General features: G+C 48.4%; 1 protein-coding gene across 1 annotated transcript in view; it reads right to left on the bottom strand.

Annotated features, from left to right (window-relative positions):
* ZNF423 (zinc finger protein 423) overlaps nucleotides 1-10,543 on the bottom strand; it is a 399,039-nt gene extending 388,496 nt beyond the window's left edge. The window contains exon 1 of the mRNA XM_058674445.1: nucleotides 10,316-10,543. The gene's annotated coding sequence lies outside the window, so the exon portion shown is untranslated. The remainder of the gene's footprint in view (nucleotides 1-10,315) is intronic.
* Between the last annotated feature and the right edge of the window lie 15,844 nt (nucleotides 10,544-26,387).

Here is a 26,387-nt window from a genome sequence, read left to right as displayed (position 1 = left end):
GTTCCTCCACTGAGCCCTGGCCGCCCTAGAACCCAGACCCGTGGCCAACCACCAGGTGCAAGACGCCAGGCAATGGCAAGGAACAGGATCTCAGAGTCCCTGCAGGTGGAGCAGATGATCTGCAGGCCTCCTCTCAGGGAGTCAGCATGTCACCTCCGGAGCCTGGGGTGACGCTGGACCCAGCAGGTGCATGGACCTGGATGGTGTGGCGTGGCAGGTGAAGCCACCCCTGCTGGGGATGCCACAGTCCACACTGGAGCAGCAGCTCATCGTCAAACTCCCCAGCTGCCCATCTGGCTCCCCGCTAATGTGCCTGGGCGAGCAGCAGGTGGCCCAAGGGCTTGGATTCATGCTCCTCCTGTGGGAGACCCAGGAGGGGCTCCTTGGGTCTCAGCTTTGGCCTGACCCCCCCCCCCCCCACAACTGTGGAGGCCACTTGCGGGGGGGGGGAACAAGAACTCTGCCTTTCAAATAAATATTATATATACTGTCAAAGAAATGAATGAATGTTGGTGGCAAGCGCTGGTCCCTTGGGGTCTTGTACTAGAGGAGCCCCTAGCTTGATATTTGGGGGCTTGATAGAAAGGGAGGTTAACAGTGCAAGTCCAGCTGTCAGAAAAAGGGTCTATTTACTCACACAGGCACTCAACTCCCGTAAGAACCTACCAGGTCGGCGCCCCCGGCTGTCCCACCCCGGGGCAGAATCCACGCCCTTACCCGCGGCGCGTGAATGTGAATACGAAGGGCAGCAGGGTTCGGCCTCGAGGCCGCACCAGGGCTTGCTCAAGGGACTTCAGGGCTGGGGCAGTCTCGGGGAACTGGGGATGTCAAGATTTGCAAAAGTCCAATGCTTGCAACAAATGTTTGGAAACCTGGTGTTTCCAATGATGCACGCAGCGGCTCTGGCTGGTGCCAGCGGCCCTGCCTGGCAGTGGCCATCGTAGCAGAGTCGTTATACATGCAGGGCACAAAGCTCCTGGGCCTGCTACCTGTGTGTTCATTGCCTTGGGGCTCAGAATTGGTATAAATTAGTACACGATCAAATTAATCCAGGGCTGGCCCAGCTGTCTTTCTATTACGCCAGGAAAATCCCATCATTTCCTGATGTAAAAGGGATGCCCTGCCCAGCCTCCCATGCTGTGACTGACTTCATTTCTCTACTTCACCGTCTCCCAAGGTCCAACCTGAATGTCCTCCAAATGAGACGGAACTTTAATTTCCAAAACTAAGAAATGCTGTCAAGAAGAAAGGGCGGTTTCTGGGAAAAAGGCAATCATAGAATCGAGGTTTGGAGTCATTTCAAGGTTGCAGATGTTCCCAAAAAGAAGAGAGGAGCCATGTGCTGGGTGCTCCTGCACCAGAACCAGCAATTGGTGGTAGGGATGGATCTGCAGCACCACTCAATGAGCACCCGGCTTGGAGCAAACGGGCAGCCCAGCTCTGTGCTCCTTGCTAAGAGCGACCAGATTGGGATTAATCCAGGGACACGGCCTCCACCACACAGCAAGCCTCCACCTGCCCTTAAGTCAAGGGATGGAAGGAAGGCAATGGGCAAATGCTTCCCTAAGCTCAGGGGAGCAGCTGTGAGGAAGGACTCTTCAGAGGACTACAGCCTACTACAGCTGGGTTCAAGGGGAGCCATGTGATTTGGGTAGCTGGAAAAGAAAGAGAAGGCATCCTGTGAAGTCAGAAGCTGGGAGGAGTGGAAGTGGTTAGGAAATGAGAGGGTGGGGCTGGAATTGTGGTGAGAAAAATCGCTGTCGAGAGCTCCAGCATCCCATATGGGTGTCAATTGGAGTCCTAGTTATTTCTTTCTTTCTTTTTTTTAAGATTCAATTTTTTATATTACTTGAAAGTCAGAATTACAGAGAAGGGGGAGAGACAGAAGCAGAGATCTTCCATCTACTGCTTCATGCTCCAAATAACCACAATGGCCAGAGCTGGACTTGTCCAAAGTTGGGAACCAAGAATTTCTTCTGAATCTCCCATGTAGGTGCAGGGGCCCATGGCTTTGGCCATGGCCATCAACAGGGAGCTGGGACAGAAGTGGAGTAGCTGGGACCCAAACTGGTGCCATAGGTGGAGGATCAGCCTGCTTGAGCTGACCCCTGGATTGCTCCACTGCTGGTCCAGCATCCTGCTAATGTGCCTGGGAGAGCAGCAAAAGGTGGCCCAAGTGTTTGAACCCCTGCCACCCCTGTGGAAGACCTGGAAGAAGCTTCTGGTTCCTGGCTTCCTACTGGCACAGCTCTGGCTGTTGTGACCACTGGGGGAATGAAGTAGAGGATGAAAGATCTCCCTCTGCCTCTTCTTCCTCTCTGTAATTCTGTTTTCCAAATAAATAAGTAAATCTCAAATGCAAGCAAGCATTTCTCTGTAAGACTAGGGAAGCCCCCTTGGAAGCACAGAGCACTGACGGCCAGTGCCCTGGGTCAGGTCTGTCCTGTAGGTCCGTCAGTGTAGCCTAAGGTACCTTGAACGGTGCCTGCAGTATGGTACCCATTCCAGACCTCTAAGGATAGCTTTGGTTTCTGTCATTACCACACTGACAGATGCTTACTGTAAAGACGCAAGCAGTGCAGCAAGTTGAGTAAGACGGTCATCTTCAGGTATGCCACCTGGGCCACCACTTTGGTCACCCAGCAGTGTCATCATGCAATCGTCAAAGCAGGGTTTCAACAGAGCACCCAAATCTCGGGGACACCTGTGCTCAAGACTATAATCCTGGCTGTGTGGCCGGACACAATCTCACATGACTAGGCAACAAGAAGGCCTGCCACCCCTGCTCCTTGTAGACAGAGACAACGAGGCAGTCAGAAAGCTGCTGTGGGTCCCGCTTTCCTGGATCATTCATAGGACATGTGGATAAGCTCCTTTTTCCCAGCGCCCCCACTGCTGAGAGCACCTGTGCTTGGTGTGGCCAGAAAGCAGCCACTCAAGGTTTGCAAGTTCTCCTTTTGGAAGTGTGAAAACAACACCTCCAGCCTAGCAGAGATCAGAAGCTGCAGGTGGGAGGATCTCCCCAGGAATCTTACCTACTAAAGAGTACTGGGGGGCTCTCTTCATGCCCCTTTGGCTGGTCAGCCAGATTCCTCCATAACTCTCCAGAGCTGCTGGTCACGTGACAACGGGGTTCAGCTATCTTGCAGATACCCTTGGTCTCTGGATGTGCTCCCAAAAGCCAAAACAACAAACATCAGACCACCTAGCACAATCCAAGGCTGTGTCTACTTACTGCTGTTCAATAATAAATTCTCATTTTAAAAAAATGATTTATTAGAAGGTAGAGTTAGAGAGAGATAAGGGGAAGACACAGAGAGATCTCCCATCCATTGGTTCACTCCCCAGATGAGCGCAGTGGGAGCAGGAGCCAGGAGCGCCAGTGCAAGGGCGCAAGGATTTGGGCCATCCAACATAGGGTCATTAGCAGGCAGCTGGATCGGAAGTGGGGCAGCCAGGACTTGAACCTGCATCCATGTGGGACGTTGGCATCACAGGTGGCAGCTTAGCTCCTTTATTACAAAGCAGATCCTAATGCTCCCATCTTAGAGTACTATGATTTTCTAGAATTTTCTGCTGTTTCCAATTCATTAATTTTCTCATGATTGCTGTAATCAAAACTACTATCTATAGTCACTAATCAGATAGGTAGGAACACAGATGGATAAGCAGTAAAGACAGAGAGGGAGAGAGATTCATGCCTTTATCCATGGACTGCCAGGTTTTAATGCTGTGAATCTCCCAACAACACAACATTTATACCAAAGTTACTCTAAGTGGCATGTTTACAACTCAGTTTAAATCTTTTTAGGTGTGGTACATGAAGGATGATGGGACGTGACAAGTTTAAGGTGTCTAAAGGATATGACAACATTTAACCAAAATTTTATCTTTAACAGAGGGATGTTCATCAGGAATCACAGGACTTGCCCCCTCCACTCCCAGAAGCCCCTGGGTCACTGCAGCCGGCTCTCCCTGGCAGGAAGGCACACCAGGCAGCACAGGGTCGGGTAATCTATTAGGCGCAGGGAGCAGCCTCCCGGGTTGTGATTGGCCAGAAGGAACAGGCAAGGAGAGGCACTCCAGGCCCCTACATCAGCTGCCCTAGGATGGCTCGGCAGCATCTGGACACCAGTGCTTCTGTCTAGCAGGTGGCCATTAGCTGTGCTCCCAGCAGAGGCCCACACAGCACGGCCACACAGAGCAGCCACGGAGTTCGCTCTGCCAGACCTCACCGACTGAGGGAGCCCTCATGAGCCCTTCCCCCGACTTGGTGCTTCTAGTCGGTTTTTTGTTCACGACGCACCTCCAGACCCCCTTTCCCTAGTATAGCTTTTGCCTGAGTCTGTGTCTCCACCTGCTACCTCGCCAATGCTGTGCTGCACGAAAACTGTCTACTCATGCACCACTGACTCCAGACGCATCCTCAAGGCACCTGCTTTCTCCAACCCCTGCTACCTTTTGTTCTTGCTGGCTGTCTCTCAAACATCACACGTTTCCTTACCAGGAAGCCATAGGTCAGCTTCTCCCACTCCCCACCAAGTCACAGGAAGGGAACAAGAAGGCAGCCCAGAGAATCCACCCAAGAAAAGCAGTATAACGGCATGTGTGGGGCTGAGTGAGTTAGGGACACAGCCCTGGCTCAGCTTCCAGGAACAGAACCTGCTGGTGCTATGGAGGTTAAGCAGGGGACTAAGACGATGTCCCGGATTGCTGCAGAGCACACCCAACTAGGCAGGCATTTGCGGTCTCACTGGCAGGAACCCAAGAGTGAGAGTGTAACCACTCTCCGTGTGCACACGCTCCCAGGTCCCATGTTTCCAAGGGCTTCTGCACGTGAGGAAAGCGTTTTTCCATTCTGAATTATTAATTTAACCTGGCACAAATCTCATCTTTAATGCAGGTGCAAGGGAGGCCTTGTCAAGGCTCATACATAGCAAAATCCATTCAAGTACAGTTCACGAAAAAAAACTGCTTTTAGCATAACCACAGAGGAAGGGCCAGGGAGAGACGCCATGCGATGCTGGCTGACCCACGAACCGGAGACACTACCCAGCTGGTCGCACAGGCCAGGGCAAGTCTTGGTGGCCTCGAGAGACTTCTGTGTCCCCCATACAAGTGCACAGAGGGTAAAAGCAGTGAGGAGGAGTCCATCTCCAGGACATACTGTTAAGTCAGACAAGCCAGCTCCAGAATCATGAGCCATTGTGAGCCATTTAAGTTACCAACCAGGGAAGGGGGAAGGGCGTTGTGGCATTAGTGGGTTAGGCTACCGCCTGTGGTGCTGGTAACCCGTACAGACACGGGTCCATACCCCACTACTTCACTTCTAATCCAGCTCCTGCTAACGAATCTGAAAAACAGAAGATGGCCCAAGTGCTTGGGTCCCTGCATCCATGCTGGAGAGCCACAAGGAGCTCCTGGCTTTGATGACCTGGGCCCCACTCTGGCTATTGTAGCCATCTGGGGAATGAACCAGAAATGGAAAGTTTTTTTTTTTTTTTCCTCTCTCACTCGCTTTTGCTCTCACCCTGACTTTCAAATAAACAAATAAATATTTAAACATACATACACGCACACCCAGGAAGGAACGGGTATTTGGTATAGTGGTTGAGACGCCACTTGGGACTGCATCCCATATTGCAGGACCTGCATTCAAGTCTCAGCCTCACTGCCAATTCCGATTTCCTGCTAGTGCAGCTCCTGGGAGGCAGCAGGTGTGGCTCCCGTAGTTGGCTTTCCCGCTGTCTACAGGGCAGACCCTGCGGAAGTTCCTGGCTCCCGCTTCCACGTGGCTCAGCCCTGGCTGCTGCAGATATGCAAGAAGTGAACCCATGGATGTGAGATTTTTCTCTCCTCTCTCTCAGATAAATGAATAATTATTTTTTTAAAAAGAGAAAGAACTGAGCATTCTGAAAATTGTTTTTACTTGTTATCAAATAGTTATACATGTCTATCCATTTCTCCGGTGAAAACTCAAGCCAATTTTTAAGCTACTTGTGTTTACAGTTTTCTCTGGAGTACCAGTGCCTTGTAATAAACCTGCTTTTTGGGCTCGGCGGCGTGGCCTAGCGGCTAAAGTCCTCACCTTGAACGCCCCGGGATCCCATATGGGCGCCGGTTCTAATCCAGGCAGCTCCACTTCCCATCCAGCTCCCTGCTTGTGGCCTGGGAAAGCAGGAGAGGACGGCCCAAGGATTTGGGACCCTGCACCTGCGTGGGAGACCCGGAAGAGGTTCCAGGTTCCCGGCTTCGGATCTGCGCGCACCGGCCCGTTGTGGCTCACTTGGGGAGTGAGTCATCGGATGGAGGATCTTCCTCTCTGTATATCTGACTTTGTAATCAAATAAATAAATCTTTAAAAAAAAAAAAAACCTGCTTTTTTTTTTTTCAGTTCACACCAATGATTAGATGGCGTTACCAAAAAGGTGTGGTGGTGTGAAGATGTGAAGAAGGGAGACATAGGTCAGCTATGATGCGCCACAAAGCAGGCAACTCATTCTAAGCTAACTATAAAACACCACATCCAGAGGCTTTGGGTGGGTGCGGGGTAAGGGTGTTTGGCTTAGCAGTTGAGACACCTGCTTTGGCCTTGGCCCAGCCTTGGCTATTTTAGCCAAATGGAGAGTAAACCAGAAAAAGGTTCCCCGTATCAGAGTCTAGGCTTGAGTCTCTCCTGATTCATGCTTCCTGCTAACACAGACCCCAAGAGGCAAGAGTGATGGCTCAAGTACGGGGGACTGCGCTGCTTACACAGGAAATCTGGTTTGGGTTCCCAGCTCCTGGCTCAGCCTGGCGCAGCCCCAGCCAGTGCAGGCATCTGGGGAGTGAACCAGTGCACTGGAGCTCCATCTGTCTCTGTCTCCTGCACTCTGGAATAGACAAAAATCAATTCTAGAAGGGCTAGAGGGCTGAGACCCATCAATCCACAGGTGCGCTTCGGTTGGCAGAGTCTAGATGATCAAGGAAAGGAAAAAGTTGGAATAGAACAACTTCATATGACCAGCTTGACCTAAGGGGCTTCCCAACAGCAAATATTAATAACACCAATTTTAACAAACACCTCTGTCTGCACAGTGAGAACACATTTGAATGACTACTCAAGCTTTTAGCAAATTGAGCCTCAACAATAAAATTTTACCTTAGCATGCCTTCACCCTCCTTTAAGTAGCCCTCTTGGGGACAATAAGAAGTTGGCAGAAAAGGTTTATACGGCTTACTGCTAAAAAAGCAACAAAGACAAAATTACTCTTACAAAGAAATTATCTCCCATAGTTCATACATTAGCGTCCGTGGCTCTGGCTCACGTGAAGATGATTAAATCTCCAGTCAAACTGGATTTTAAAAGCACAAACAATGGCTTTTTCTTTCTCAGAGCCTCTCTGTTCTATTTTGACATGCTTATTTCTGTCTTTGCCTGGTTTGGTCTGTTCAACTGCTGTGGCAGAGCAGACGACTGAAGAGATAGTTCGGTCACAGAGAAACGTGGTTGGAGACTCGCCTACAGGAAGGGGCTTCAGCACAGGGCAATGGATTGGCCCACTGAACTAAACTCAACTCAGAGCCTGGCGCTGTGGCCTAGCACCTAAAGTCCTCACCTTGAACGCTCCGGAATCCCATATGGGCACTAGTTCTAATCCTGGTGGCCCCACTTCCCATCCAGATCCCTGTTTGTGGACTGGAAAAACAGTCAAGGACGGCCCAACACCTTGGGACCCTGCACCCATGTGTGTCAGGAGCACTGCACGTGAACCCTAAGATGGTGCTGAGACCTCTCCTCCCCCCAGAGGTTGGCGGTACACAGGTTTCAGGAAGTGCCTTCTGACTGGCCCGTAGCTGCATGCTTAGCGCTTGCGCTACACGTGATCAGAGCTATGATTGGCGTGCCTGCCGCGCGCATCGGTGACCTTTAAGCTGATTGGACTAGGATTGTATTTAGCGGTGGGGGTTCCAGGAAGACGGGACAGGACAGGAAGAAGAAGACGGAGACGGACGGATGGACAGACTGAGACGGAGGACAGGGTACGACTGAGACGGACGGACAGAAGACGACTAGGGGCGACGAGGAGACTGGGGAATGAAGCGGAGAGAAACGGAAGAAAAACGGGAGGTAGTAGAAGTCGAGTCGACCGGCTGGGAAACAGACTGGTTGGAAAAATAAAGTGCCTCAAGATTTAGAGCCTGGAGTGTCGGGTGAATTCTTCTGCAGGACGGAAGACCCCGATACATGTGGGAGACCTGGAGGAAGTTCCTGGATCCTGGCTTCGGATTGGCACAGCACCGGCCGTTCACATGATGGAAGATCATCGGATGGAAGACCTTTCTCTCCTTATATCTCCTCTCTGTATATCTGACTTTGTGATAAATTTAAAATAAATAAATTTAAAATAAATAAATAAAAATCTGAAAAAAAAAAACACAACCCAATGGCACACAGGTGGTACATTTGGCAATTATGAAATAAGAACCAGTGGCTTATCACTTCTCGGCCTTTTGGCTAAGATCAAGTGAAGAACCAGTGGCTTTAAAACTTCTCCTGGAGGTGCAGACTTGTGGCACAGCACTTAGGACACCTGTAGTTCACACTGGAGCACCTGGTTTGAGTCCCAGCTGCTCCATTCACCATACATCATCTAGAAAGACTCCCAGGAGGCAGCAGGTGCTGCCCAGGCCACCCATGTGGAAGACACAGATTGAGTTCTCGGCTCCTGGATTTGACCTGGCCCAACCTGGCTGCAGTGGACATTGGTGAGTAAAGCAACAGATGGATGATTTGTGTGTGTGTGTGTGTGTGTGTGTGTGCGCGCGCGCACTTTTCAAATAAGATGAAATTTTGGAACACTTCTCTTTGGTAGATACTCCACTCATTGCATGAGTTACCTGCCACAGTTAATGTGTGTGACTCCACAATGCAGTACAGGAGGGAAAATGCCTGGCCTGGGAGTCGTCATGCAGCAGGTTAAAGTTACCACCTGGGACACGTGCATCCCACAGTGGAGTGTCAGTTCAAGCCCTGGCTACTCTGTTTCTAATCCAGCTTTTTTTTTTTTTTAAAGATTTTATTTGGAGGGGTGGGGAGAACCCAAGTATCTATGTAACTGTGTCACATAATACAATGTAATTAATGAAGTTAAATCATAAATAATTTAAAAAAAGATTTTATTTATTTTATTACAAAGTCACATATACAGAGAGGAGGAGAGACAGAGAGGAAGATCTTTTGTCTGGTGATTCACTCCCCAAGTGAGCGCAACAGCTGGTGCTGCGCCAATCCAAAGCCGGGAACCAGGAACCTCCTCCAGGTCTCCCACGCGGGTGCAGGGTCCCAAGGCATTGGGATCCAAAGCCAGGAACCAGGAACCTCCTCCAGGTCTCCCACGCGGGTGCAGGGTCCCAAGGCATTGGGCCGTCCTCGACTGCTTTCCCAGGCCACAAGCAGGGATCTGGATGGGGAGTGGAGCTGCCGGGATTAGAACCGGTGTCCATATGGGATCCCGGGGCGTTCAAGGCCAGGACTTTAACCACTACGCTAGGCCACGCCGCTGAGCCCCTCTAATCCAGCTTTGAACTAAGGCCTGCTGAAAGGCAGCAGATGAGGACTCAAATGCTTGGGTCCCTGCCACCCACATGGAAGACCTGGATAGAGTTCCAGGCGCTGGGCTCTGGACTGGCCCATCAAGCAGATGCAAAGAAATACACACACACACACACACACACACACACACATTCTTAAATGACTCCTGTGCACACTTTCAAGTGTCAAAGTCTTCAGTAAGACTACTGTTACATTTTCATACCAGATCCATTTTGACAAACACAACCATCAACCTGCCATTTAAGAGATGTGTGATTCGTAGCAATCTAAGTACGAGAAGAAGCGGAAGACCTGTGGGGCGAGTGATGGCTTCCAGTTGTGAGCTGGAAGACACAGGGGTTTGGGAAAGCTCCACCGCGCAGCGCTGGGCCGAGAGGGTTAAGGAGTGATTAGGAGACATTCTGTTTCCAAGAAGGATGAGCACAGATGCTCCACTCGACCCTCTTCTCGCCGATCCAAGCCAAGTTTGAAGGCCATGAGAAGGAAGAAGCAGATGGTTCAATGTGAGCAAGTCAAAAGGAAGTTGCATTCTCCGCGTTCGGCTTCCTAGCAACTAACGCGGACGCTGCCAAGAAAGGCAGCCGGCTCTAAGGAGGAGCGCTGCGGGGAATTGGAAACCCAGCGGTCGGGCAGAGCAGACAGGGCCTCGAGACACCCCCACCTGGCAGAGCCAATCCCGTGCCTACCCACACCCACCCTGCAGCGCCAGCTCCAGCCTACCTCACCCCCGCTGCCATCAGATGAGCAGTCTGGCTCAGCCGGCGTGCAGAGCGACTCCCCACTTCTCCAGCGCAGGCCAGCAGCCTGGACAAAGGGCTCCGCCCCCACCAAGGCAGCCCCCTGGCCACCCGCACTCAGACGAGGACCCCAGAGGCGTGAGAAACATCCCGCAGGGAGCCGCAGGGTGCTCCTTGCCTCCTAGAAAAACAAAGTAGCTACTGAAGAAGCTGGGGGTCCCCCGACAGGCTGCATGCTGGAACTACACTTACAACTGCGTCGCTGAAGCACAAAAAGAAAAACAGTGCTGGAAGAGAAGATTTAAACAAGCCTGAGGGGAAATGATGTTTCAAGATGCTTGGGGGCCCAGTGCAGTGGCTGCACAGACTAATCCTCCGCCTGCAAGCGCTGGCATCCTATGTGGGCTCCAGCTCGTGTCCCAGCTGCTTCATCCAGTACCCTGCCTGTGGCCTGGGAAGGCAGCGATGGATGGCTCAAGGTCTTGGGACACTACATCCACCAGGGAAACCAGGAGGAAGCTCCCAGGTCCTGGCTTCGGATCAGCTCAGCTGCAGCTACTGGCGCCAGCCATTCGGGGGAGGGAGCCAGCAGATGGAAGATGTTCATCTCTCTCTTCGCAAATCTGCCTTTCAAATAAAAATAAGCACATTTCTTAAAGATAAGTTTGGTGCAAGCATTGGTAATAGCCGTTTCCATGCTGCCTGGGATGCCCACATCCCATAGTAGAGCACTTGGGTTCTAGTCCCAGCTCGGCTCCAGCTTCCTGCTAACAAGCACCCTTGGAGGCAGCTGACAAGACAGCTCACAAGACCAAGTCCCTGCCACTCTCGCCCTGCAGACCTAGGCTGAGTTCCCAGACCCTGGCCTCAGACTGGGCAGCCCTGCTTGTGGCACGTGTTTGGGAATGGACCAGTGCGTGAAAACTCACATACTCTCTTTCTGCTTTTCAACTAAATTTGTTTTTTAAAAAAAGTTCATTTTGGTCCAAACAAAGTTTAATATCCATGTCTAGTTTTGTCATAATGTTTTCTGTGACTACTTGAATATATAGATTTCAAAATGTTTTGCATCAAAATGCAATCATCTTACCTTTTTTTTAACTTCAAAGTAGTTTCCCATTAAGGATCTTTGTACTAAAAGTTGTTTTTGTTTGTTTGTTTTTTGTTTTTGTTTTTTGAGAGACAGTAAAACAGAAGTCTCCCATCTGCTGGCTCACTCCCCAAATTCCTGGAATAGTCAGAGCTAGGCCAGGGTAAAGCAGGAGCCAGGAACTCCATCCCCATCTTGCACATGGAGGCAGGGACTCAGCTAACTGAGCCATTGCTGCCGGCTTCCAGGAGTGCATTAGCTGGATGCAGGGTCAGAGCTGGGTACCAAACACCAGTACTCACCCGTGAGAGGAACATCTTCTTTACAAAGGCAAATGCCCATCCTCAAAATCAATACATCCTTCAATTCCATTTTCCACACACTTTTTGAAGTCTCCCCATATATCCCTGCTACAAAGCGAATGGCCAAACCAAGGGCGTTAGTGGGCACAATTAAACATTGCCAGGTCACCTTGAGCCCTGTGCCACTGTATTCTGCCGTATTCTCAGTGGCCTCCCTTGAACGGTGGCACCCATTAAAACTGCCGCCCTTCTCTTAGTCACTTAGAGGATAGTAGGTCAACCATGTCAAATAGGAAATGAAACTTATAATTACAGATATATCTTGGGAAATGAATACATTATCCCACATGTTCCATGAATGAAGGTGCTCTCCATGCATTATGCTTAAGCTGTGTAACAACAGGGTGAGCTGAGTATCCTTGGCCATACCATACACCACGTTTAAGAACAGACAAGGAAACTGAGACTCAGTCATGTGACTGGCCTCCCCTCCCACCCTCCGGTTAAGTCCCTGTGAGGAGGGAATTAACACAGTAACAAACCTTCTCCCTTGAGAACTTGACACACAGGACACAGGGCTCCATGGGGAAGTGACTGCCTGCCCAGGCCTCTGCAGGCCATGTCAGACGCAGCACATGGCCAGATCGCGGTGTGCACCACCTAAGTCAAGGAGACTGAAAGCCCAGGCCAAGCCCGTGTTATGTCACAGTGGGTTAAGCCACTGTCTGCAATGCTCACATCCCATGTGAGTGCTGGTTTGAATCCCAGATGCTCCACTTTCAATCCAGCTCCCTGCTGATGTGCTGGGAGGGCAGCAGAGAATGGCCCAATTGCTTGGTTGTCCCTGGTACCCACACGGGAGACGGTTGGAGTTCCAGGCTCCTGAGTTCATCCTGGTCCAGCCTTGGCCAATACAAGCCATCTGGATAGTAAAGATTTCTGTCTCTCCGTCACTCAAATAAAATTAATCTTTAGGGGAAAATAAATAAAAGCCCAGGCCTGCAGAGTGATGAGGAGGCATGGAACGCTCCATATAGCCGATGGTGGGGCTATAAAATGGCCCTGGATAGCCCAGCCAGTCCATTCCTGAACACAGGCTCGTGGCAAATGCAAGCCCATGTCCGCATAAGGACATGGACAGGGCTGTGCATGGCAGCTTGATGTGTAACAGCCAAAACCTGGGAAGAGCAAAATGTCCATCACAAGGGAATGGAAAAACAAATGGTCTTAGCTTCAGGCGGCCATAACCAACACTCTCCTGGGTTTCATCCATGTTGCTGGGTTATTCCCTGGGTCTTACTGCTGAGCCGTGTTCTGTTAGGTGGCACTGCAAACCCAGCTGTGCTGCCAGCTCCCCTCCCCTCTTGGCCTCAGCACGTGGCACTGCTCTCCTCCCAGTTCTAGGGGTGGAAGTCTGTGTACAGGGTGCCAGCACCCCCGGGTCCTAATGCGGACCCTCTTTCAGCCTTGCGCATGCTGCCTGCTTCTCGTGCCTTGCTGGGGCACAAAGGTCCTCTGCCCACTTGTTCTGTCCATATCTTTTTATAAGACTTCCAAGCCTATGGGATTAGGCTAGCATCCTTAGGAGCTGAGTTAATCCTCAGTATTTTCTGAAAGTCCCATCTCCCAAGAGAGTCACAGTATATGTAGGCCAGAGCTTCAACATATGAGTGGAGGGTGGGGCAGTGGGCAGGGTATGACACAACCCAGTTTACAGCAAAACATCATGGGACAGACTAAACAACAAAAACCCAAGGCTAGACACCTCCCCACCAAGAAGGATGAACTTCAATGATGCTAAAAGGGTTAACAGGCTCTTCTAAGAGGAATGTTTTCTCTATGATTCCATTTATATAATGTATGTAAAAATTGGGATTGGCATCGTGGCATAGCAGGTAAAGCTGTTACCTGCAAGGCCAACATTATATGTGAGCACCTGTTCAAGTCCCAGTAGTTCTGCTTCAAATCCAGCTCTCTGCTAATGACTTGGGAAAAACAGTAGAAGATGGCCCAAAGGGTTTGAGACCTTGCACCTGTGTGAGAAACCCAAAGAAACTCCTGGCTCCTGGCTTGAGCCTGGTCAATCCCCAATCCTTGTGGCTATCTGGGGAGTGACCCAGTGGATCGAAGATGTCGGTCCCTCCCTCTCTGTAACCCTGACTTTCAAATAAATAAGCAAATCTTTATAAAAAGTTATGTAAAGTTACCTACTATGTTAAAAGGGACAGCTTTGTTGTTTCCTGGAAAGGGGCAGAAGGACAGCAAAGGGGCCCGGGAAACGTTGCAAGGTGAGAACAAGTTCATTATCTCAACCGTACCGACAGTCTGCTACCCACAGACCAGCATTCAACTTGTATGACTAGACAGACATGTGTGGTAGATTCCATGTAACCATTAAAGACATGTATCAATAATTTTTTAAAGGTGTATTTATTTTTATTTGAAAGTCAGATTTACAGAGAGAGGGAGAATCAGAAAGGAAGATCTTCCATCTGCTGGTTCACACTCCAAGTGGCCACAACAGCCAGAGCTGAGCTGATCCAAAGCCAGGAGCCAGGAGCCTCTTCCAGGTCTCCCTCGCAGGTGCCGGGTCCCAAGACTTTGGTCTGTCTTCCACCGCCTTCCCAGGCCACAAGCAGGGAGCTGGATGGGAAGTGGAGCATACAGGACATAGACCAATGCCCACATGGGATCCTGGTACTTGCAAGGTAAAGATTTCAGCAACTAGGCTACCATGCCGGGCCCATATGTCAATACTTATAAAACTGTAATTTTGGTCCCAGTGCCATGGCCTAGCGGCTGAAGTCCTCAACTTGAATGTGTCGGGATCCCATATGGGTGCCGGTTCTAATCCAGGCAGCCCTGCTTGCCATCCAGCTCCCTGCTTGTGGCCTGGGAAAGCAGTCGAGGATGGCCCAAGGTCTCGGGAGCCTGCATCTGCGAGGGAGACCTGGAAGAGGCTCCTGGCTCCTGGCCTTGGATCGGCGCAGTTCTGGCTGTAGTGCTCACTTGGGGAGTGAATCATCCAGCGGAAGATCTTCATCTCTGTCTCTCCTCCTCTCTCTATATATCTGACTTTCCAATAAAATTAAATAAATCTTTTTTTTTTTTTTTTTTTTTTTTTTTTTTTGTTAGTCACCTTGATGTATTGGGACTGATGTTGCCAGAGTAAGCAGAGTGGAGTTCTTGCTCCATGGCACCGAGCAGGTTAACACAGGGCAGTGATAATCTCTCCTGCAGGCACAGGGTAAGGGGTAAAAGGGAAACCTGTGTGAGGGAGCAGGTTCACAGACAGCATTCATCAGGAGTCCCTGAAGTCCAGGGCCCTGAGGTTGATCTCCAAGTCCAAGAACTATGGGCGAGGCAGAAAGGCAGACGGCTGGGGAGCCCACAGACAACGCTTCAGTGGGGTGGGCCTCCACATTTCCACAGAACACACAGAACGCAGGCAGACGGCTGGGGAGCCCACAGACAACGCTTCAGTGTGGTGGGCCTCCACATTTCCACAGAGCACACAGAACGCACATGCCAGGCTTTAGCAGGAGGCTGCAGAGGGTGTGATTAGCTTATGGGAAATGTCCAGAAAAGGCAACCTCATTGAGTGAGAAGGCAGACTCATGCTTGTCAGGGCCAGCATCCCCAGAATCCACACATTGAAAAGAAATTTCCCTTTGGGAAGCCATTCATTGAGTCTTGGGTATTTTGTTACAGTGGCTGTGGCAGGCTGATCAGCTCTACCGTGGCCCCGAGTGTGATGGCTGCTCCACTAGAAACCTCATTGTCTTTCACCTGCCCACCCCCATCTCCTTAAATAAATCTTTTAAAAAACTCTAATTTTATAATTAAAACTGTAAAAATAAATCTTAAAAAAAAAACCCAAGGCTCTTTCCTTTTCTATATTTTTGTCTTTCGTTACCATAAATATATTTCATGTTTTTTGTGCTGCCCAGGAATCATTTAACTTTTTTTTTTTTTTTTTTTTGAGATGAAGAGAGAGAGAGACAATGAGCTGTCAAGAGCTGCTTCCTTCCCCAGTCCCCCCAGGGGCTGGCACTGGACCAAACCAAAGCTATAGCTGGGAGCACAATACAGTAGCTCCAAGTAGGGGACAGGGAAGTGAGTGTCACCCCCACGCAGGAGGCTGGGCTCAAGAACCCAAGCTGGGTACTGAACCCAGGACATCTGATGTTGGGACCTGGGCTCCTTAACCACTGGGCTAACCACCCATCCCTAGTCAGAGTTTAGATGTTGCCTTCTACATTCAGTGAGAGAGCCGTATCCCTAGAAAGAGAGTTCCCCGAAATACTTGGCTCACAATTTCAAATTAAATGTGCGTGTGACTTCCGAAGCCTCCAGGAACACTGGCGAGGATTATTTTAACTTTTTACTGTTGTATCTCAATTACCTCAACTTCTAAGTCAGCCGATCTATTAAACTCTCAGGCAGGGACCCACTGGGGATAAATTTTAAAATTAAAAAGATTTTTAAGAATCTACTCTTAGAAGTTCCATCATAATTTCAAATTTCACTAAAAACAATTTGAATTTCAGCCCTTCTCTGGAGAAATTCTAATCTTGCCTCCAGAAATAGAAAAAGGGCAATGTGGTGATGACCCAGAGGGCACAGAGGGTGAGCACAGAGGTTGACGCTGCCTCCCCACGCAGGCCGCACTGCTACGTGTGTGTCCAGCCGGTTGGAACCCCCTGGTCCCCACAAAAATCTGCACACAAATGCTCATGGAAGATTCACTCATCTTTGCCCAAAAACGTAGGCACAAGGTGCCCCTGGGTGAAAGGACAAATTGTACATCCATTCAAGCCACAAATAGACACCACTGGATCTTCAATGCCTTTGACAAGATGAGAGCAGCCTTGTGTGTGTGTGTGTGTGTGTGTGTGTGTGTGTGTTGAGGTTTATTTTTTTTATTTATTTGAAAGACAGCTACAGCAAAAGAAAGAGAGGGAGATCCTCCAACTGTTGATTCACTCCCCAAATGGCCACAGTGGTCTGGGTTGGGCCCAACTGAAATCAAGAGTCAGAGCTTCTTCCAGGTCTCCCACATGGGTGCAAGGGCCCAAGCACTTGAACCATCCATCCTCTGCTGCTTTCCCGGGCACATTAGCAGGGAGCTGGATTGGAAGTGGAGTAGCTAGGATACAAACCAGCACCCAGTATGTCACAGGTAACAGCTTTATCTGCTATGTCACAGCACAGGCCCTGTTGGAACGTGTCCAACAGGAAAAACTGAGGTGACATGCATGACTGGAAACCTATTGAGAAGAGGCTCCAGGAAGAGGAGGTGAAGGGCCCCTCGCCCAACGTGCACAATGCCCCCAGTGTGTCCTTGAAGATGCTTTCGAGCTTTCTTTGATAAAGGGCAAACATCTGTGCTCTGTCTAGTCAACTAACCAAGGGCAGACAGTGCTGCTTATCTATTCCCCATTTCAATCATGCTTTGACCAAGGCGCTTTGTTAACTTTCCTTGAACTCTCTGCTGACAGACATGACCTAAGTCTGGATTGTTTGAACTATTGTTTTGCTAAGTGTATAAAGAGCTGAAACTCTGGAAATAAACTTTGTCAGTCAACCAGAAGATCTCTGTCCTCCCATCTCTTTCTGGTTACTTTCCTCCCCAGGACCTGCAAGGTAAACTTGCAGGCCTCAGGAGCCAACCTTAAAAGCTAAGAACTGTAGTCATCCAATACTGATTGAAACAGGCAAAACTAGAGACAGCAGTCTGCAGGGAAGCCGGGAGCTAAGCAGGCGAGGCCCTGGTTTTGTAACAGGGTGTAAACAGCTAGAACCTAGCAAAGGCAGGTAAGTACAGACACTACACATCTGCCCAAAGCCAATGAGCAGTAGAGTGAACCTTGGCGTGTTGGTTAGAAGCCAAGAGGATGCTGAAGAGAATACTGAGCATGGCGTAACAAGTACAATCCTACCAGAATGTACGAAGCAGGCTCAGGAAGAGTGGATAGGGGCTGTTGCTGGTTTCTCTTTGCACAGCCTTGTTAAAATCTCTCCTCTAAAGCCTAACAACATACACTAATAAGAACTTTCCAGAGCCCAAGAAAGGAGGGTCAGGGTGACCTGGGCTCCATGCCCCAAGGAAGAAGGCCAGACCCATGCTTCTGCTGGCACTTGGCTCAGAGTTGATGCCCCAGCTCCTTACCAGCTCCTGGGGGTTCCTGCTGGCCTGCAAACCTGGTGCTCCCCCAACCCCACAAGTGCCACTCTAGGACTTGATTGTCCACCTGACTCTCCTGAGGGGCTCCTGGTTGTTCTCCTGCAGGTCCTTGTTGTCCCCACTGTCTCAAGCACATGTCCTCCAGACACCCAAAAACACAGTCCCTTCCTTCTACCCACAGCTCCACCCAACGCCCCATCCTCAACAGGGCCCCTCCCCTCCCTTCCCTAAGCCCTGGTTTCCCTGTCCCTCTGACCCATTCACTCATCAACATCTCTCTCTCTCTCTCTCTCTCTCTCTCTCTCTCTCTCTCTCTCTCTCTCTCTCTCTCATACACACACACACACACACACACACAGAGGGTCAGTGTCATTATTTGTAACTGCAGTCCATGCTTCATCCAGGATTCCTCCATTTTCACAACTCTTTTCTAATTCCAGGAACCCCCTCAGGCTGTCCTATTATATTCAGAGGTCAAGTCTCCTCAGTTGGCCTTGGCCACAGCCATCTCTAAGTTCTCCTGGGCTTGAACAGCCTTGTCAGTGAGATGTACTGCCACCTTCCAGGCATTTGCACTTGCTTTGGCATTACCTAATCCTGATAGAGGAGAGAGGTACCCCAAAGACAGGCATCTGCCTGTCCATCGTTGCTCCCCAACAACTGGGACAGTGCTGGCCACAACATGGGTGTGCGACACATGGGAGCAGCATGGATGCACCTGCCAGGTGAGCGACCTCAGCCCTCAGGTTTCTGAGACACAGACCTTCGCACATCCCACATACAGACAAGGCCTCCGGGGGTCAGGTAGCTTGCTCCTTGGAGGAGGCAAAACTAGCACCTGCTTCACCTTCTTTCTCTTACTGCCACACTTCATCACACTTTCCACTCCAGGACCACTCCACCACCAGGAGCATGCTCCTCAATCTGTCCCAGGGGGGCACTCAGGAGCCCAGGGCACCCTTCTGTGTCCCGCAGTTGCCTGGGTTGGAGGCTGGCACATGTTTCACTGCATTTTCCCCTTCTTCTCTTATAAACACAGATGGGAAGATCTGAGTAGAAGTAAGAGCAGACACATCCAGTAACCGAGAGGTCACGTGGGTCTACAGATGCCCAGTGGGAGTGAGACTTTCCAGGTCCAGACGGACACTTCTGGGGCTTGGCTGAGCCCTACATGCTGCACAGGGCACTAGAAGCCCTCTCAGAGGCTGCGAGGAAATGCAGAGAAGTAAGGAGGACCAGAACAGCAATTTTTTCCCCTCCAGATATGCCCCCAAGGTAGACAGATGGATGGTTCAGCTTCTTACTCCTTCCTCCTTAGTATAGTTTCAGGAAAACACCCAGGATCCCTACTCATTGCACCTGTTTGGCAGCCTTTCCCAGTGAGCTTGAGGACCACTGCTGCAGGGTGGCATCCCAGGTTCACCTGCTCATAAGTCACTGGGCACCTACAACCTGCTGAATAGCCCTGTCCTCTCCACCCACCTTCTGCCCAGGACACAGTGTACTCTAGTAAACATGGCACACACAAAACTGTCTCAGTGCCCCACATATAAGAGGAAACATTTATCCGCTAGTTTCAGTAGTTTCAAAACAAATCCACAGATGCCCTGAAAAATTTTACATTTCTAGAATGCAACACAACTGGGCCTCTAGCCCACGTCATAACCGCTGTACCAGATGCTTACCCCAGCTGTGTTGCATTCTAGAAAAGTGGGCCCAGCCCTGGTCATTGTTGCCATTTAGGGAATGAACCAGCAGGTGGAAGACGTCACTCTCTCTGCCACAGCACCTGCCCATTTTGTAAGCCTCATCTTCCGCAACCAAGCAGGTATGATTAAGCCACTTACACCAACCCAGCCCATAAAGCCTGATCCTTAAGAGAAAGGAGCAAATCCTTAATCTCTAACATAATCTTTAGTGCCTGTAACATCCCTACCTGCTACCTGGAACTCTACACTCCTGATAATAGGTAGCCAGAGATCTAGACTGGAAATTGGAAGACTGCCTGCTAACATGCAGCAGACAGTCCCAAGCTACAACCTGGAACATTCTATCTCCTAATCAAACCCTTCAACAGAACTGGGCCGAGTTTTCATGTCTGCTGTTACCCACGGGGAAGAAACTGCCACCTGTATGACACACATGAGGAACTAATGCCAAGAGGAGCAAGTGGCTGTTTGGATGGTAACGCAGCTGCAGGCGGCTCATCCATTAACTCAGCAAATGCCAAGAACCCCCAAGGTCACAAGGCAAACAGGAGGGAGCAGCGCCTCACGCCCATCTGCCCTCGGTCAGACTGGCTCTTCCCAACCCCTCCCTGACACCTTGAGAGCATGTCTCCTCACAATTGGGAACACACATGCCTGCCAGATCACATCTCGTTTTCTCAGAAAATGCTCCAAAAACACAAAAAAGCCACCTTGCCTAGGGCCTCTGCTCCACATCTTCCATACAAACATCAGTGTATTAATAGATTGCACTCAACTGAGAGTGATCCGCAAGTAGGTGGATCACAGCTGATCTCACCCTGCCTACATTTTAGACTCTTAGAGATGCTCACAAGTTTCTCTGTTCCCTCTAGACAAGAGCAAACACTCTGTGCTTTAATAGCCTTACACATCCTAAACACCTTACACATCTGATGTCATTGTCAATAGCTTCTTCTGGCTGGCTCCCCAAACTCCAGCAAAACCTCCCACCAGGACTTGGCTGTCTCTTTAATGTGCAATAGGATAAGGTCTGACTCTGTCCCATCCTGTTCTTTGACTGTGAGTCACACTGGCTAATACACATGCAGTAACACTCTCTTTTATGGAGTTGATTAGTTGATACGCAAACTGTACGACTTAGACCAACAGAGTGCGCCCTCCATGACTGGCCATGTATGCATGTGGCCACTAAGCAAGATGAACAATATATCCAGCAGTTCCATAAAAATACCGGGGCCTAATGGTCGCTGGTCAACCCCACACCCAGAAGGAACATGTATACCTTTAACCTGCCCAAAAGTTAGGACATGCATGCATTCTATTTGAAATGACCAAAGGAAAGTTCATTTTAAAGCAAATGCTCCAATGTAATTAATGAATTAAAAATAATAAATAAATTTTTAAAATTTAATATGAAAATACAAAAAAAAAAGAAAGCAAATGCTCTTGATACGTAAACATGCTCTTTACCAAGCTGTGCTCACCTGGGGAGTGAATATCGGACAGAAGATCTTCCTCTCTGTCTCTCCTCCTCTCTGTACATCTGCCTTTCCAATAAAATAAATAAATCTTTAAAAAAAAGATATGATAGAAAAAGAATAACCCCTGCCAAATCCAAAGATGACAAAGGTGGAGAACATCTCAACAAAATTACAAGAGAACCCTAAATCAAACTATGGGAAACCCAGTGCTAATATGACCAGGACCCTGAATGCAAATGGCTTAACCTCATCAATCAAAAGACATTACTTAGTGGACTGTATAAAAACAGGACCCATCTAACTGTTGCCTTTAAGAAACACATCTCATCAAGAAAGATAAGTGAAAACTGAAAATGAAAGGATGGACAAGGATATTCCGGGCTAATGGAAAGGAAAAATGAGCTGGTGTAGCCATATACCACTTAATTGTCTAATATCAGACAATAGAGACTTCAACATGAAAGGCGTTACAATGTTGCTGGGACTAGAATTGGTACCCATATGGGATCCTGGCGCAAATAGGGTAAGAACTTTAGCTGCTAGGTTACAGTGCCAGACCCAATAATGGTGGATCTTAACACCCACCTAACTTCAACAGACAGACCCACGAGACAGAAACAGTAAGGAAACAACAGAGCTAACCCATACAATTTAACAAATGGACCTAATATCTACAGAAACTTTCATCCTACAGACACAGAATGCACCTTTTTTTTCCCATCAATACATGGAACCTTCTCCAGGATAGATCACAAAACAAAACAAAGCCTAAGCAGATTTTTAAATACCAAATCATACCATGCCTCTCCTCAGATCATCATGGACCGAAACTGGAGACCAGCAAGTCAAAATACCCCAGAAAAATATGCAAATAATTTGAAACTGAAGAACACGCTGCTGAATGAACATGAGTTATGGAAAAAATCGTAGAAAATAAAAAAAAACTCCTTGACACAATGAAGGCATCAAGTACAACACATGAACACATGTGGGACACAGCCAAGGCAGTGCTAAGAGGAAAGCTTGTTACAATCAGTGTCCATGGCAAAAAACCAGAAAGGGCCAGGCGCAATAGCGTAATGGTTAAGGTCCTTGCCTTGAACGTGCCAGGATTCCATATGGGCGCCAGTTCTAATCCTGGCTGCTCCAGTTTCCATCCAGCTCCCTGCTTGTGGCCTAGGAAAGCAGTGGAGGACAGCCCAGAACCTTGGGACCCTGCACCTGTGTGAGAGACACAAAAGAGGCCCCTGGCTCCTGGCTCTTGGATCAGCACAACACTGGCTGTTGCAGTCACTTGGGGAGTGAATCATTGGGCGGAAGATCTTCCTCTCTGTCTCTCCTCCTCTCTGTGTATCTGGCTCTGTGATAAAAATAAAATAAATCTTTTTAAAAAAACTAGAAAAGCACCAAGTAAATGAACTAAATATATGTCTAAGGAAGCCAGAAAAATAATAGCAAAATAATTCAAAGATTAGCAGAAAAAACAATAAGTAATAATCAAAATAAAGAAGGAATAAACCAGAGACAAAAGAATAAAACATAAAATTAATAAATCAGTGTTTGTTCTTTGAAAAAAACCAACAAAACAGATACCTCACTCGTCCAACTGACAAAAACAAGAGGGAGAAGATATGACTCAATAGAATCAGAGATGAAAAAGAAAAGACAACATTGGATGACTCAGACATACATGAAGTCATCAGGAACTATCACAAGCAACAATATGCAAAAAAAAATGGGAAGACCCAGAAGAAATGGATTGATGCTAGACATTTACCATTTCTACCCATTTACACACCACTTACCAAAACACAATCATGATGTAATTAAAAATCCACATAGACCTGCAACCAGAACGGAGTTTAGATCATTAAGTCCCTCCCAACAAAGAAAACCCAGGAACAGATGGCTTAACTCCTGAGTTCCACCAAACATTTCAAGAACTTGCCCCAATCCTTCACAAGTTATTCAAAAACAATAGAAATGTAGTCAATCCTTCCAAAATCTTTCTGTGAAGCTAATATCACCTTACTACCAAAGCCAGATGGATATACAACAGAAAATGAGAACTACAGATTGCTCTCTCCCTGATGAACATAGATGCAAAAAGCCTCAATAAAATACTAGCCAACAGAATCCAACAATACTTCAGACAGACCATTCACCTGGACCAGGAGGGATTCATCTCTGCGTGCAGGTATGCTTTTACATATACAAATAAATAAATGTGATATACCACATCAACAAATTCAAGAATTAAAAACCATATGATCATCGCAATAGATGCAGAAAAGGCATTTGACCCAACACCACTTCATACAAAATATTCGAAACAGGATAGGCATAGAAGGAACATTCTATAACACAATCAAAGGAATATATGAAAAACCCAATTCTGGCATCATGCTGAGTGGGGAATGACTGGACGCTTTCCCACTAAAATCTGGAACTGCACAAGTATGTCCACGTTGGTGGCTACTATCCTCACTACAGCCATTAAGTAAGAAAAGGAAATCAAATGATTTCAAATTAGAAATGAGAAAGTCAAATTATTCCTGTTTTCAGATGGCTTGATTCTTTACATAGGAGAATTAAAAGCCTCAATAGGGCCTGGCGCAATGACTCAATGACTAAATCTTTGCCTTGTGTGCACCAGAATCCCATGTGGGTGCTGGTTAGTGCCCCTGCTGCTCCACTTCCCATCCAGCTCCCTGCTTATGGCCTGGGAAAGCAGCAGAGGATGGGCCAAAGCCTTGCGGCCCTGCACTCGCATGGGAGAACCAGAAGAAGCTCCAGGCTTCAGATCAGCTCATCTCCAGCCATTGTGGCCACTTGGGGAGTGAACCACTGGATAAAGGATCTCTCTCTCTGTTCTCCCTTTTTTACGGTATCTCTTTCAGCTAAATACATCTTATGTTAAAGTATGTGTGTGTGGGTATGCTGATATTTGCTTCAAAATAAATTTGAAATTGGGCCCGATGTGGTTGGCCTAGTGCCTAAAGTCCTCGCCTTGAATGCACCAGGATCCCATATGGGCACCGGTTCTAATCCCGGTAGCTCCACTTTGCATCCAGCTTCCTGCTTGTGGCCTGGGAAAGCAGTCAAGGACAGCCCAAAGCCTTGGGACCCTGCACTTGCGTGGGAGACCTGGAGGAAGTTTCTGGCTCCTGGCTTCGGATCAGCACAGCACCGGCCATTGCAGTCACGTGGGGAGTGAATCATCGGAGGGAAGATCTTCCTATCTGCGTATCTGACTTTGCAAGAAAAATAAATCAATCTTAAAAAAAATAAATAATAAATTTGAAACTGGAAGTGAAGAACTGATCAACAGAAGTATTAATGGAGCAAAATGATTGGTACAGAAAGCACATTATATTATTCTTCCTTTACCATTTATTTTGAAATTTCGATAATAAAATTTTTTTAGTATATGTGCTGCCAAAGTGAGCACCATAATAAAAAGTTTTTAAAGATGAATGGCATCTTAGAATAAAAAAAATAGAAAATAGTGATTTTTTTTTTTAAAAAAAAGGATTTAAGGATTTACTTGGACTGATGTTATGGCCTAGTGGTTTGACACCTGCATTGTCAGCATCCCATGGAGGCACAAATTTGAGTCCCAGTTGCTCTGCTTTCAACCCAACTCCTGCCTGAGAAAGCTGCAGAAGATGGCCCAGGTGCTTGGAGCCCTCCTGCGTGAGAGACCCAAATGAAGCTCCAGGCTTCGCCTTGGCTCAGACCAGTGTTGTGGCCATTTGAGTAGTACACCAGTGGATATAAGTACACCAGTGGATCTGTCCTCTCTTTCTCTCTCTGTCTCTCTCTCTAACTCTGCCTCAAGAGAAAATCTAGTATAACAAAGCATACATTTATTTTTTTAAAAGATTCATTTATTTATTTGAAGAGTTACAGAGAGAGAGAGACAGAGAGAGATTCCATCTGCTGATTCACTCTCCAAATGGCTTGTAAAAACCAGAGCTGCACCAGACCAAGAACTTCATCTGAGTCTCCCAGATGGATGCAAAGACCCAAACACCTGAGCCATTGTCCTCTGCTTTCCCCAGATGAACTGGCAGGAAGTTGGATCAGAAGTGGAGCAGTCTGGATCTGTGCCTATATGGGATGTTAATGTCACAGGCAGCATCCACTACACCATGATGCTAGCCCCAAGGGTGGTGTCTCAGTGGAGTAGTGCTCTGAGGCTTTTGAGATTATCTGTCCCAAAAGGCCCACAGTAAGCGAAAGAATGACACATACAAACAACCACACCTGAATCTCCAAATAGACACAGTAGTTGAAGCTAGGCCTGCCTGAAGTCAAGACTCAGGAGTTTCTTCTGGGTCTTTCTTAAACATGCAGGAACTTAAGCCCTGGACCATCCTCCACTGCATTCTTAGACCATTATCAGGGAGCTGGATTAGAAGAGGAGCAGCCAGGACAAGAACTAGAGCCCAAATGAAATGCTGGCACTGAAGACAGAGGTTTGGCGTGCTACACCACAGCACTGATCTGAGAAACAGAGATCTGAAGTTTGAGATGGACATTGCTGTTGCTGACTTGGAAGGTGGAAGAACGCAGCCTCAAACCAAAGAGTGCGACTGGTCTCTAGCTTGGCGCTCAGCCAACAGGGAAATGGAGCCCTCACACCCACAACCACCAGGAATTGAACTCCACCATCAACGTCAAGGAGAATGCAAACAAATTCCCGCCCTCAGCCGCGCCAGAGAGGAGTGCCACCTATCAACACGTCAATGCTAGATCAGGAGAGCCACATCCTGCTTCCAACCCACAGAACTGCAAGATAAAAAAAACTCGTGTTCTTTTGTTTGTTTAAAGATTTATTTATTTTTATTGGAAAGGCAGATCAGATTTACGGAGAGAAGGAGAGACAAACAGAAAGATCTCCCATGCGCTGGTTCACTTCCACGTGGCCACAATGGCTGGAGCTGAGCTGATCTGAAGCCAGGAGCCAGGAACTTCTGGGTCTCCCACATGGGTGCAGGGTCCCAAGGCTTTGGACTGTCCTTGACTGCTTTCCCAGGATACAAGCAGGGAGCTGGATGGGAAGTGGAGCTGCCGGGATTAGAACCGGTGCCCACATGGGATCTGGGTGTCACAAGCAGGTGCAGGGTCCCAAGGCTTTGACCATCCTCTGCTGCTTTCCCAGACCATAAGTAGGAAACTGGATGGGAAGCAGAGCAGCAGGGGCACAAACTGGTGCCCATATGGGATGCTGGTGCTTGCAAGGTGAGAATTTAGCCATTGAGTCATTTAGCCATTATTCCA

This window comes from Ochotona princeps, chromosome 16 (assembly GCF_030435755.1).
Source record: "Ochotona princeps isolate mOchPri1 chromosome 16, mOchPri1.hap1, whole genome shotgun sequence".
Taxonomy (NCBI): Eukaryota; Metazoa; Chordata; class Mammalia; order Lagomorpha; family Ochotonidae; genus Ochotona; species Ochotona princeps.
The sequence above is the reverse complement of the archived record's forward strand: the minus strand, read 5'-3'. Positions and strand labels throughout refer to the sequence as shown.